The 14,138-nt window shown below is 38.5% G+C and overlaps 1 protein-coding gene across 1 annotated transcript in view; it reads right to left on the minus strand.

Annotated features, from left to right (window-relative positions):
* The window catches only part of DDX10 (DEAD (Asp-Glu-Ala-Asp) box polypeptide 10), a 200,785-nt gene that overhangs the window by 136,814 nt on the left and 49,833 nt on the right, over window positions 1–14,138 (minus strand). The window lies entirely within an intron of this gene.

Consider the following 14,138-nt stretch of genomic DNA (forward strand, 5'->3'; position numbering starts at 1 on the left):
TTTTTGATCATTTTAAGTATGTACATATGTGGCTATATATAAAATGAAATATAGACAGAAATAAAGGATTTAATAAATACAAGGTCCAATAATTTCTACCTGTATGTACCCTCAATAGATCATCAAGAACATCCACTTGGAAACTAGATTTTGGCCCCAGTGCATAAACCTGACTCTACCATAACAATCCCTGTAAAATACAGGTGACACGCAAAGATAATCTATAATGGACCTGACTCAGAATACTCAATTAAAAATTAAATCACTCATGTGATATGCATTAATATCTAGCTTTACCAAAAATTTCCAAGTTAATACTAAGCAGATACTTTTGCTTAAACCACGTGTATAATATCCATTTTTCTGACACTTTTTAATCTCCAAGTGAGACTATACCAAAGAACAATGTATCCTAAGTACAATGTATCCTTACTTTAGCTTCCTGCTTTGTTCTCAATCTATTTGCAGGAATCAGTGCATAAAGAATCCTTTCCATTCATTATATATACACACATAGTGCCACCAATGAAAACATGTTCAGAAGATGGGTATGTCAGCCAGTTAGAAGCACAACACATACTATCAGAATCCTTTCTCCATCACTTCTCAAACCCTAGGCAAAAGCAACACGCACACAACAGCAGTGCTGCTGCTGATGCTTCCTTCCGTAAATTTTATCTTTGTGGAAGGGATGACTCTACATTGTTTCTATGTCTGAACAAACTACATTTAAGATGACTCAGTTATGTCCTTTATTCTAAAAATAAAGCATACAGCAAAGTACAAAACAGTGATTCTATTTAAATAGTTTTTATCCACCCAATAAGTATTTCACTGGTTATTTAGTGTTTGTGCCTTTATGATTAAGTCATAAATTCTTAATGAGTATTCAATTCACATGGTTAGTCCATTTGCAGAAAACAAATGTATTTGGTTTGTACAAATTATTATGCATGATAAAGTTCTCCCTTCTGAAATTAAGGCTGTTAATAATCCCTGGTAATACATACAAACACATTTTTAATTCAGGGTAATGACTTGTGGCATTTCAAGTGTCCAGTGGCTTCACGAGATGAGTGGCCAAGGACTAGACCTGGTTGACAGTATAGAAGAAGCTACTGTTTACTGGAAAGGAAGAAAAGGGAAGGAGCAGGACTGGAAGGTGAACCGCTGGCATTTCACTGTTGACTGTCAATGAGCACCCACTGCTTTAAAGATGCCTGTCAAGCATCCTAGTAAAGGCATCAAATCGCTCATAACCCTGATTGCTAAAGCAGTGTTTTTCAAAGCAAGTTGTGACCCATTGGAGGTTTGTAGAATTTATTAATTACAACCAACAATTTCTTAACTAGAAAAGATGGGGGTGGGAATGGGGAAGTATACATTTTCCACCTTATAGCTAGATAATCAAAATAAATACAGCAAAACAATTACTAAGCACCAGCTATGTGACAAGCCCCAAGGGGAAAAAAACTTGACTTATGACATTCACTGCCTAGGCAGTAACTCAATAACCTAACATCAAAACAATAACACTGAGTGCACAGGGGAATAAGGTGCTGCTGCTCGTGAGGGCAGAACATATTAGGCTAGATGTATAGTTTGGTGCTAGCAAAACACTACTTTGCAAATTTTCTGACAACTCTATATGACAAATACAAAACAGTTTCAAGTAATTATCTAGTTTTTTCACTGAGATCTTAGCACAAAGATTGGCTCTCACATGTGTGCGGCACTCCAATCTGGCTGTCAGACCAGGACAAAGTTGTTCCAATTGAATCATGTCATCAGCTACCTAGTCAGAACAAACCTTTACACACTATCGAAATGGGGGCATTCTGATGGTGCAAAACAGGCCCTACCAGTTATTACATAAGACTAACGGAATTGTTCTTGTCATCAGGTGGTAACATGGTGAATTTAACCAAGGCTAAAGCAGTGGGTGAGCCCCCTCTACCACCTCTAGGAGAGGGAGTAAAGAGCAGTAGAAAGGGATGGCAGAAACTCCAAACCCAGGCTGCAGGTGGTAACAGGACATTCCCACTTGCTGTCTCTAACTTGTAGGAAGCATGCAGCCAAAACAGGAGCGTATCAGCAGATGTTGGCTCAGGTTAAATCTGAAGACCATAAATGAATTACTAGTACCTTCACATAAGCAGCAGTAGAAAAGGGTAAGAGGCATGTCAGGAACCCATAAAACAGGAACAAAAACAATAGGAAATTTGTAGAATAGGGACACTGATTTATAACAATGGTGAGAGTAGTTTAATATGCTATAATTTGTTAGTAGAGAACTTAAGGTTCATGTCTCCCATTTTCTATTATCACGTTTAGCAAGTGAACCTTAAGAAAACTTAAGACAACTCAGTGTGAGTCAAACCTGTTGTCAGGACTAAATGAGGAACAAACCCAACTGACAGAGGTGCTATGGCACCAGTCACTGCTAAATAGACGAATAGAAAACTTTGAGATTAGGATTTCTGATTACTTTTCCGTAAAAAAAAAAAGACACTCACCAGTAGTCAATTTCTCAAAGGCAGGCAATCCTACCTAACAGACTCTATCATCAACTACAGCAATTACAACTAGCTGTGCTTCACACAGATGTCCTAACTTTATTTTAGCTTTGGCCATACTAGACTAAGATTCCCTTCTTGCAAAAAAGGAAATTACAAACTTGCAAAGAAGGAAATTATAAAAACTCGTTTTTACAGGATACTTATTGGACTCCCTACCCCATTAAACAATCAATAAACCTAATGTTAATTTTCAGTAAAATAAGTTCTTAAATGTTTTTCTAACTTTCTTACCTACAAAACAAAAACCTTTGCAATAAAGTGATCATTTTAAATAATCTACTTGTGAGTGATTCTACTTATAAAACATCTCTTGATACTCTATTTTTTAAAAACATTTTTAGTGTGACTTCTTTTATAATAACTCAACAAAACTTTACACAATGAATATGATATATTTTATGTCTTCTGTAACTCTATGTGTTAACATTCACAAATAATAATAACAACAGCAGTGACATCTCCAAGAAGCATGAAAGGTAGAAAACCTAAGCATTTGAAGTGTGGCATGTAGCAAGAGGATTCTATGGTTTCTCTTTCAAATATAACAAGCATATCAAGAAAAGAGAATCAGTTCTTTGATCTTTAAGCATCAAAAGGACTTACAATTTTGACCTGATAAAACATGGCAGACTGTCAGAAAGTTAAACTTGATCAGTGAAATAAACAGAGCAGTAATCTCCAGTTCCTTTTCAATTGTTAACACCATATCTGGAAGAATTACAGTACCCTGTAACATGTTTTTATTTTACAAATTGTATTCATGATGCATTCTTTTTACATTATCCTTCTGGCCTTCAAAAACGCCTACACAAGATATCTCAATAAAGCTCAAAAAATTCAGACATGGACTTGGGGTCCACTGTGTTCCTCTATTTCTACTCTGCTACAGGAAATGAGTATTCATATCAACATTAGAGATGAGAATCCAAAACCAGGTAATCAACAAGGGCACTTGCTCACAATCTTCTGGCCTTAATCTGATTTTGTTCTTCAGATCTAGACCCTCCCAAAAGGTCTTACTGATTTGTTTCAATTCAGTAGTCAGCAGTACATATACTCTATGAATTTAACCACTCTGAAGTGTACTGAAACTTATTTATGGCCTAGCATATGTAAGATTCTCAGGTTGTTGGAAGTATTATTCTGAAAGTATCAATTAGGCCAAAGGGATTGGTATTGTCTTCCAGAGAAATCCTCAATGTACTCATATGACTACTTATCTTTTTCCACTCTACTTGGCCTTATTTCTTGACAAAGGAGAGTTAAATTCCCCTGAAATGATGTGGCTCCCCTTCTCCAAGTCTATTCCAGGTTTGCCCTCACTCAGAGTTTGATGGCTGCCTTAGCGGCATCCCCTGTTCCCCCGACCAGAAGTCTTTTCTGATTTTTTCACCCATCCCTAGGAAAACCTACCTTCAAATTAGGTACTTTTATTCACCTCCTAAGTCCTTAAGTTTTACATTTTGTCCAGCACTTCTAATTTCTACTGCAGCAGGGTCTATCAGGCAGCTACACGGACACCACAGAAGCCTTACGCAGACTTTTTCTCTGATATTATCAGGTCATATGTGTGTTTGCGTTTCTGCCTGAAGCCTAATTATGAACACAGCAGGCCCAAAAGTTTCAGAAAGGTCAGGTTCTATGAAAAGTTTGGTAAATGTGGGATTAACCAAAACAAGTTCCATGACTCAATACTGGGGTCATAATATGTTTAGCAAAAAGATAGTTAATTGCACCAATTAGATGTGCATTTAATTAAGATAATCCTGATGGCTGTTAGATAATGGCTGTGGAATAAGAGACCAGTTAAGGGGCTTAACTAACACTTCAAAAGAAAGATCAGAGAGAGGGTGGCAGTTCCAAAGGAGACTGGGCCTGAGAAATTGGAAGTATCCAGCTGAGTAAATTCCTCAGATAGCAAGCCGTATCAGAAGAAAAATCACAAACACTTTGCTCCCATCATCTGCAGCCTGAAAATATTACATTAACTCTTCTCTTTCTTTCTCCATCTATGAAATGCAGTACCATCTTCACCTGACCTACTTCACAAAGCTCTTGAGGACTCTAACCCAAAGTTCAGAGTTTTAGCCCAAATTCAAAGCATTTTATTACTCCAGGTAAATATTTTACATAGACTTTCTTATACGTCTAGCTTATGTAATTCCACACTCAATGTTTCCACATAAATGTACTATCTCAACTATGTAACCTTGTTTAATGGACCATATTTGGAACTGTATCAGGTCCATATTAAATGAGCTGAAGAAACACTTGACCAGCTACAGGGAGGAACATTTGGCAAACGAACATACCCCAAATGCTGAGGCTAAACAACTCTGCTAATGTCTCAGTATTTTTTCCCTTCCTAAGTAGACATTTTGGTCTGGTCACTATGAATTGTTTTAGTGAAAGCCGTAATAAATGAGCAAGCCCCTGAAGTGGCTGTGGATTTTTTCAGAGATCAACAGAATGAGAAAGAAGTTCATATTCTAAGTAGTCCAGCCAGGTCTTCCACGTGAGAGAACAGAGACATAAACAGCCTCATTAAATAATCATCTGGACATTTGCCAAGCCTGAGCATTTCATACAATGTGTGCAACTCAATTCTCAATGGTTTCACAAAAATACTCCTCAACTGTAATGAAACTACTCTTTTCTTCAACTTCGCACCACATAAATTCCTAGGAAACTACTAAAGCCATTCAAATTGATATTAATGAGAACACAAGTGTAAATCAGTTTAAGAATTAGATAAAGCTTTTGAATCATTTTTCTGTTATGCTAAATACACTGTTAGCAAGAACATATAAAACCCCACACAGATATAAACACAGACCTGCCAACACAACTTACTTTCAATACTGTTTTAAAGTAACTGGTAATTGTGACTGCCATACATACCTATACCTGATTGTCTCAAATGAGATAGCACCAAGTATTGCCCAGGGTGTGTGGACTGCTCCTCAAATGTGGGGGACAATGGGACTCAAGGCTTGGCAAGTGGGGCCTTGCACCTGCACTGACACAGGAGGTCTGCTTCCATTTGCCTCTGCTGAAAAAGTGGCAAAGGCAAGAAAGTCTCACAGTCCACTGGCAACAACGATTTTTACACATATCCTTTGTCCTAACTCAAACTATACAAAGTTGGCCATTGATGGGGTAGCATTAGTACCTACTGGTCTCTATAAATGAATGCACTATGAACTATAGTAACTGCTGGTTCCTTGTGATAGGTTAGGTTTTGTTTGTTTTTGTGTTTGTTTTTTTAAAGATGTATTTATTCATGCATACAGAAGTGGAGTATAGGCCAGAGGTGCAGGGGCGGTAAGAAGATTCACCAGAGACAGAGTAGGGGGCAGAACAGGCAGATCAACTGAAATACACTGCTGAGGGGAGCAGTGGGTGAATCAGGAGAGGTCTGCTGCACCATGTCAGTCACCTCCCATACTCTTAATAGTGCTGCACTTTAACACTTTGTGCCACCAGGGAGGGCTCATGATAGGTCAGTTTTCCTGAAGAATTTTCTCAACATCTCTAAAAAGGGGGTAGCCAAAACTATTTGCTTAATTTTTTTGTTTTTGGATGACATTATAAAAACTGGATTGCAGAGATTAAAGCAATAAGAATGAAGAGGAACAGGTGGTATAATTCAAGTTTAGGAAGAATGTCAAACAAATTATCCTATATCTGATCCAGTTCTTCAAAACCAGTACAAAGGTCCCCCCAGAACTGGATCCATTCAGTATCAGGACCATAAGTATGATCTGGCCCTTTATGTTCCAGGTTCATTTTTTTTTTTTTTTAAAGATTTATTTATGCATACAGAGCAGCACTGAGTGTGCTGGTAGCAAGACCAGAGGTTGTTCAGGAAACTCACTTTGGAATACTGAGCAAAGCTACACATTATGCCAGGCCTTATTGAACAAAAGCATCAGTTTTCACAGGAACGGCTGTCTCAAGTTAATGTTGATAGTTTTTCAATGCACCAATTCAGAAGTAACAGACTACAAACACAAAGGCAAATGGTAATGGTTTTAACTTTTGCTGCGACTAAGCACTGGGAGACACATGGGTCTCTGGTATTTCTCCAAATCATCTTTAAGTGCACTTCCAGAGTATTGATTGAAGGTGGTCTACACAGCATATAGCCTTAGAAGACAAAGTACCTTCCTTGGGGGCAGAAAACAGAGTTGATTCTGATCAGGTCTTATAAAGCCATTGCTTCCCTCTGGTGTGAAGGATGAGAAGGCTCTTTGACTGTAGTTTCTCAGTTGGGACACAAACCTCCTCTGCATGTTCCACCTGAGGCACACCTCTGCATGGCCCCTGTGACTGTTAAGGCAGTAGAACCAACACAAACTTGACGTTCATGCAGCCTGCTGTGCCACAGTTGCCCAGCAACATATATCCAAATGTGGCAGGCTAACCTCGCTAATCCGCAACTAGGGAACAATCAGACACGTCACAGTCCTTGTCCCTAGAAATAACTTGCTTTTCTCTCTTCAGTAACTAAGAAAAGCCAACGAATCTGCAACTTTCACCACAAAACACTAGAGTTAATGTGGGGGTGAGGGTGGTCAGGAAAGGAAAAGAGGAATGACAAAGTACACTGTGTCTAATTCCATAGTTACAACCATATGAAGGTGGGCTAGCTAAACTGGTATTATAATCACACTGCAAACTGAACTGGCAGGCTCCAGGAATACAGCTAAGAGCATATTCTTGGGCATAAAACACCTTCTCCTTTTTGTGAAGGAGACAGTATTATATCTAAAAACATCCATTAAAAATCAATACTTTGCTCAAGTTATTAAATCAAATGGTTTAAAAGCTATTAAAACATATCACTACTAAGTGTGCTTGAAATAGAATCAACCTAAAAACCAGTGATAGAAAACAGTAAAGACAAAATAAGAGAACCTAAAAGCCTGTAATATAAAATAGTAAAGAGTGCCTGAGTTTACTAAAAGCCAGTTTTTCAGATTCCTACAGGGAAAAAAGATTCAATCCCCTGAAGATTTGGGTAGAGAGTAGAAACAGATTTGGTGGAGACAAAAGAGAGATGTAGACAATCTAATAGAAATCTCCCTAGCCTTTGTAAATTTCTAATTTACAGAATTATCAGCAGGTAGGAACATAGTTCTGGTAGGTCAAAAGACTCAAAGAAAACCATACAATTAGGAGCCAAAGTACAGGAGCAAACATTATTTAGCAAGCTCTTACCAAGTGTTTTCGGAATATAAAATAATTTCCTACATCAAATATTCTGAAATCAGTGCACCTTCCAAAACTGGATATCAAGCAAGAAGAAAAGCCCTCCCTCTGTTCTGCATCCCATAACAAAGTCAGCAGGTATGAGTGTGCAGGAGGAAGAATTAGCCTAGTCATGATCACCCAAAGTACATAATAAGAAATAAGCCATTTTAATTTAGGAAAAAAAAAAAAGCATTAGTTTTAGCAGGTAAGCTGCATCATGATCGCCCCTGAGAAACGCTGGTTGGTTTATTCCACCAACGTGCGGCATAAGAAACTACAAGCTGAGAGGCAAGAAAATGGTACCAAGACAGATTATCCCTGAAAGTGAGCTTCATCCTTTATGTGCTCTCAGAAAAGCTGCAATGAGTGACTTCTAGCTCATGCATATCTAATACTGAGGATTTTCTTCTTAACTCCAGGGACATTTACAGTGCCCAGTATAATAAGGCACTTGTTTCAGGAGCTTAAAATTAACGCACTGTAACCATCACTACTGTGTTGGCTTTATGAGAAGTCTAACAAAATATCCTTCTGTTTTCAATCATTTATTATGCCAAATAAAAACCAGCAGACTCTCTGCCCAACAGTGTATCAGGACCGTCTGTCACCTCCATTCTAACAGCCAGCAGGCAAGCTAAAAGAAGAAAGGAAAACAAACCAAAAACAGCAACCAGCTTCTGGATGGAAATGTCCAGAGATTGATGATCTGCTACCTGCTTAATAGAGAGAAGCAAGCTTTTTGTCCTATGGCAAACACACCTAACTTGAAAAATAAATTCTGAAAAAAGTTCAGTTCATTAAAACTTCATCAAAGGTGTTTCTAACCATGATTTGTGTGCTGCTAGATTTTAGTTTTCTTTGCAACTAGGGATAGAAGAGCTATCAATGAATGCCACTGGAGAGGCTCATTTATAGAAATGAGTTTGCACTAGAACCAAGCATTGTCCGCCTTGTAAAAAAAAAAAATGCCACAGGGAAGGCAAGAAATGTATCTTGCTCTCAAGAAGGTGCATTAACTACACAAGTTTCTTGATAAAGTCAGTGTGCGTACCAGAAGCTTACCAAAAAATTCAACCCAGGAGAGGGTATGGGTGGGGGGCAGGGGGATGTAGAGAAAGAAAGAGCTAGGGAAACAAAGCTGCTCATTTCATTTAGTAATTTAACTTTAGTATTTTTTTTACCACATTGACCTGTGGTGGACTAGAAATATTAGCCCTTCATCAAAGGTGGCCTGAGATACCTGCCTTGAAAACTTCAATGTTAAACAGTCGGTATGCTCACCTTATACTTATTTTACAAGTATAAGGTTATACTTAGACTTTACTATTATTGTGGGGGAAAAAAAGGCCTGTAATATACCGGCACCACTTTCCTACCAAACTGCACTCAAACGCCACTCCCGACCAGTAACCTTGCTACAAAGGGGTATCACAGAGTGTTCTTTTGTTACACTCCCCATATAGAGCCTAGCAATTGTGAGCACTTACAGCCAACCAGCATATCACACACATGCTGAGACACCAGCAAAGTGGAAGTGCATTCAGAGAAATTGCTTTTGAAATAACTTTTCCTCTGATTACTTTTGTTGAAATAATCAACAAAATCAATGAAGCAGTCATCATGGAAAAAACATGAACCTGATGATTTTCACTATTTTACTTTGTCCCAAATTATGTATGTTTGGAGGAAGCACCATAATCTCTGTAGATAGTCGTAAAAGGTCTCAATCCAGCCACACTATCAGAGTACCTCACACATTCCCCTTCTAGAAACTGCAACCCTCAGCCCTGCACTCTGCCTTCCCCTCAACCTGCTCCATGTTTCCATAGCATGTGCATCTGTTTTTTGCCCATCTTCCCCCTAGACCTCAAACTCCATGAGGACTGGAAATGTTTCTGTGCTTGGCACAGAAAGTGTTCTGAGTATATTTGCTAAGAGTTGATGTTTCGAAAAACCTCATGAGGCCTTCCTTTAAATAAGCCTTTATTTCACAGAAAATGCAAACTTTCAAGATAAGAACAAATCTTCACATCAAGGCAAATATAATTCTAAGGCTCTAAAAAATACACTGATTGCTGCAAGGGTTTGAGAGAGAAGAAGGACCCTGGGTGTTAGGGGTAAAAAGATTTCCTAAATAAACTCTGTAGATATATGTTTTGTGAACTCCACCTACTACTCCAGTTATTGAAACTACAACTCCCAGCAATACCAAAGGGAGGACTGCAAGGATCCAAGGGTGGAGCTAAGCAGCCATTCTTGGACTTTTAGGGATATATATATGAGGGAGCCATGTTGAGCTCTCTCCCTTCCTTGGCCTCAAGCTGGTAGCTGGTCGCTTGGCTCTTAATGAGCTTTTAGTGTGCTACTGGGGTTCCAAGTCAGGGGAACTGGTAGGACGCTCTAGTTAACTTGTATCTTTCTTTCCCTGGGTTGTTCCTTTTCTTTCCCCTTTGTAAATAAACCCATTATTGACCCTTTTTGTGTGTGCCTGCAGTACAAATGAATTTTAAGCACATAAGTGAGGACCCACAGACAGGCAATCCAGTTCACACTGGGTTGCCCTGTAGCAAGGGGAGGTTCAGGTCTAGAGTGTAGGCCCCAAGTTTTGGGGGAGTGAACTGAAGCATGTGCACCTCAGACTTGGACTCCTAAAACCACAGTTACAAGAACAACTGGTGAGTCAAAATTTGAGGAGAATAATAAAATTATTGAATGCTGTTTAAAAATAATATGCTTTAACTGTCACCAACAGATGACACTACCTTCACCTGCTGCCAAGGACTGGGGCTCAACGCATAGCTCTGAAGTGGTTGTTGGAAACATGTGATGACGAGAACAAAGTCAAAGCATAAATACATTTGGACAGATGTAAGCTAGAGAGGAACATGCGGTATTAAATCCAGTGCCACCACAAAGTTAGTCCTCATGTTAAAAAGCTTTAAGTAAATACAGGCATACTTACTGCTGAAACTGAAGAACCAAGGGTCTTATGAACAATAAAGTGCTACGCTATACCTAAGCAGAGGATGAGTAATATTAGCCTACACCTTTTGCTGACTATTTTGAAAATCCTATTTCTGATTATCCAAATAGCCACACGTCCTTTTTAACATTTCTTTCATTACCTGAACTTTAGCTTAAAATGCGAAATCATAAGCTGAGATACATTGTTTATGAAACAAAAGAAGGTGATTAGAAAATTCAGTTGTTAGCAGTCACTTAAGTATTCAATACTGTATAAAAATAATGAAGGGAAACAAGTCAAAATATTTTTGATACTATTAAAGATCCATTACATGGGAAAAAAATATCAATCAAAACCTTTCAGCTTTACTTTTGTGGATTTACATCCTTGGGAAATCATTTGCATACAAAACCCTAACAGGGAAGGAAATTTATATATATTCATACAGCAACTCAGGGTATACATCTAAGTTTTAAGTCAAACAGTAGCTATCTGTTGGAACTGGAATGAAGCTTAAATTACAACTAAAGAATGACTCACAGGATACATGAAATAGAAGGTCCCTGGAAGAATGCCAGAGCACATTTATACCAACTTTTCTTGAATTACTCAACATTTAAGAGCATCCTACAATTGTTCCATTTTTGCATCCCAAATTGAGGGTACAGTAATTGACTCCTAGGTTTTATTTTCAAGAGTTTTTTTCTCTTGTTTATTTCAACTGCACAAGAAGGTCTTGAACACAAAAGACATGAAAATCTCAGCAACCACCTAACACAAAAGAAACAGAAATGGGCCCTCCCTGTTGGCGCAGGGGGTTAAAGCACTGCAGTGAGAAGCTAAAGCCACTTCCACATGAGTTCGATTCCCGCCTGCCCCGGAGGTAACCACATGGTGCGGCAGACCTCTCCTGACCCAATCACTGCTCCCCTCAGCAGTGCGCTTCCTAGATCTGCCTGTTCTGCTCCCCACTCTGTCTCTGGTGAAGCCTCTCACCGCCCCTGAGCCTCTGGCCTGTACCCCAGTTCTGTGTGTACAAATAAATAAATCTTTAAAAAAAAAAAAGAAAGAAACAGAAATGAAAACATTCATGTAGGTATATAATGACATGCCAACATGCTAGCAAAATACAACCAGAATCCAGAGGCCAGTGGAATGAAGTAAAGGCTGCAGAGGCAAACTAGGACCGGCTCTTGCAGGATCAATGTGAAGTGCTGCAGTGGTAGGGGTCCCATAGGAAGACGCTCCATCAGCCTAAGTGGAAACTCACAGTGGGGACAATGGGGAGGTCAAACACAGGGGAGGAGCTAGCTTACAAAGCCAAGTTAAATGGATGACCTAAGGAAGCACTAAGGTCAGCACATGGAAAAAACATACTAGTTTGACAGAAGTTAACAAGACAACGATTCAGAGGAGAAATGCTGGGGCCCGACTAGGAGGTGGATTATCCCAAAAGCCAAGTCTGAAGGTGACAGAGTTTGGGACAGAAAAGTGGCAGTACTAGTGGAAAGTGAAAAAAAGCACTGAAGAAACTGCTAAATGTAGAAGGGACAGCAATCAAAAAAGGACAGTCTCCTTTGGATGTTCAAGTCAAAAAGGCCAAATTCCATTTCCACCATTTCACTAACTGTGGAACATTAACAAGCAAATGAGCCTTTCAAAGCTTGTTTCAGAAACCACCAAATAGGGGGTAATACTACAGAGGGTACAGGGAACATTTAAGTAAATGAGACGTGATATTTAAATTGCATGGCAGATTACAGCAAACCAATAAATGTTCATCACTTTCTGAAATTTCTTTTACAAAAGCACTGTTATCTGCAGGAATTTTTGGAAATAAGCTAGCATGGTTTGATTCCCATTTTTAAATCAAGCAATTATGGAGAATTAAACAGTTAAACTAATACTCTTCTGACAATTCATCAGCAGATCCATTACTCCACAGATAAGGCCATTACTTTTTCAAATGTCCATTTTAATCAATAGTCTTACATATATAAACTATCCATAATGTATCATCTTCTGTATAGTATACCCTAGAAATAGAAGGCATAGCATGAAAAAACACAAAAATATCACCAGTTCCCTACAGAGATCTCTACCTAGAAAGATCACTGTAACAATGACTTTCATTTAAAGACTCCACGTGAAATGAGTATCTATTGTGTTAAAACATCACTTTTAGTTCTATTTGGAAACAATGGATTCATTTCTACTTGGCACCACACTTGCATAATCATGAAATCAAATTATCAATTCTTAAATATTTCCCTGTGATATCAGTGATCCTGAGTATCAGAGTAAGGTTTACTTAGTCTGACATCTTTACATTAGTGCAGGGCCCCAAATATGAAAGCATTCTATCAAGTAGGCCATCAGTATAAACTTGTTTCCTCAGTGAGACCTTATCTGAAATTAATGAAATGTATCACTTTTTCTAAATGGGTCTAGATTCAGAAAAAAAGCCTCAATTTTAGAAATTCCCTCATATTCTGTATGGCCATGGCAGAGCTTAAACCGGACCTTCCTATTAGGCTTCACCAAGGGGAAACACTAAGTTAACCAACTAAGCTCCCCACACACACACACACACACACACATGCACCCGCACTTAGCACACACAAGTTGTGTTGGGTCCTTTCTATTTCTCACCACAGTAACTGTCCACAGATATTGCTATTGACCCTTTTTATAGAGGTGTGTGCTAAGGCTTAAGCTAATTACTGCTCAGACTTGAAACAGCCCCACACTAAAAACAACCCTTTCTATGACCAGATTGCTCCTTCAATGCACTTTGTTTATAGTCCTCTGCTTTCTCCTGTTATATTAACTCATATCCATCCTTTATGGTACAACTTCCTGAAACATATTTGCTGTGATGGCGTTAGTATTAGAACTTTAAAACATCTGGCTGAGAGCAATAAGACAGGAAAAAGACATACAAGGAATCCAAATAGGGAAAGAAGTAAAACTGTACTTATTTGCAGATGATATGTTAATCTACATGGAAAACCCTAAAACTCCACAGAGAAACTAATCAAAACCATCAACCAGTTTAGTAAGGTAGCAGGATATAAAATCAACACACAAAAATCAGAGGCCTTCCTATACACAAACAACCAGTCAGAAGAAACAAACAAAAAAATTCCCCTTTTCAATTAAAACAAAAAAAATCAAATAACTGGGAATCAACTTATCAAAAGAGGTAAAGACCTATACAAAAAAAATTACAAAACACTATTAAAAGAAATTCAAGAAGACACCATGAAATGGAAAGACATCCCCTGCTCATGGATCGGGAGAATTAACATCATCAAAATGGCCATCCTGCCAAAAGC

This window comes from Condylura cristata, unplaced genomic scaffold, assembly GCF_000260355.1.
Source record: "Condylura cristata isolate star-nosed mole 26May11 unplaced genomic scaffold, ConCri1.0 scaffold00025, whole genome shotgun sequence".
Classification (NCBI taxonomy): Eukaryota; Metazoa; Chordata; class Mammalia; order Eulipotyphla; family Talpidae; genus Condylura; species Condylura cristata.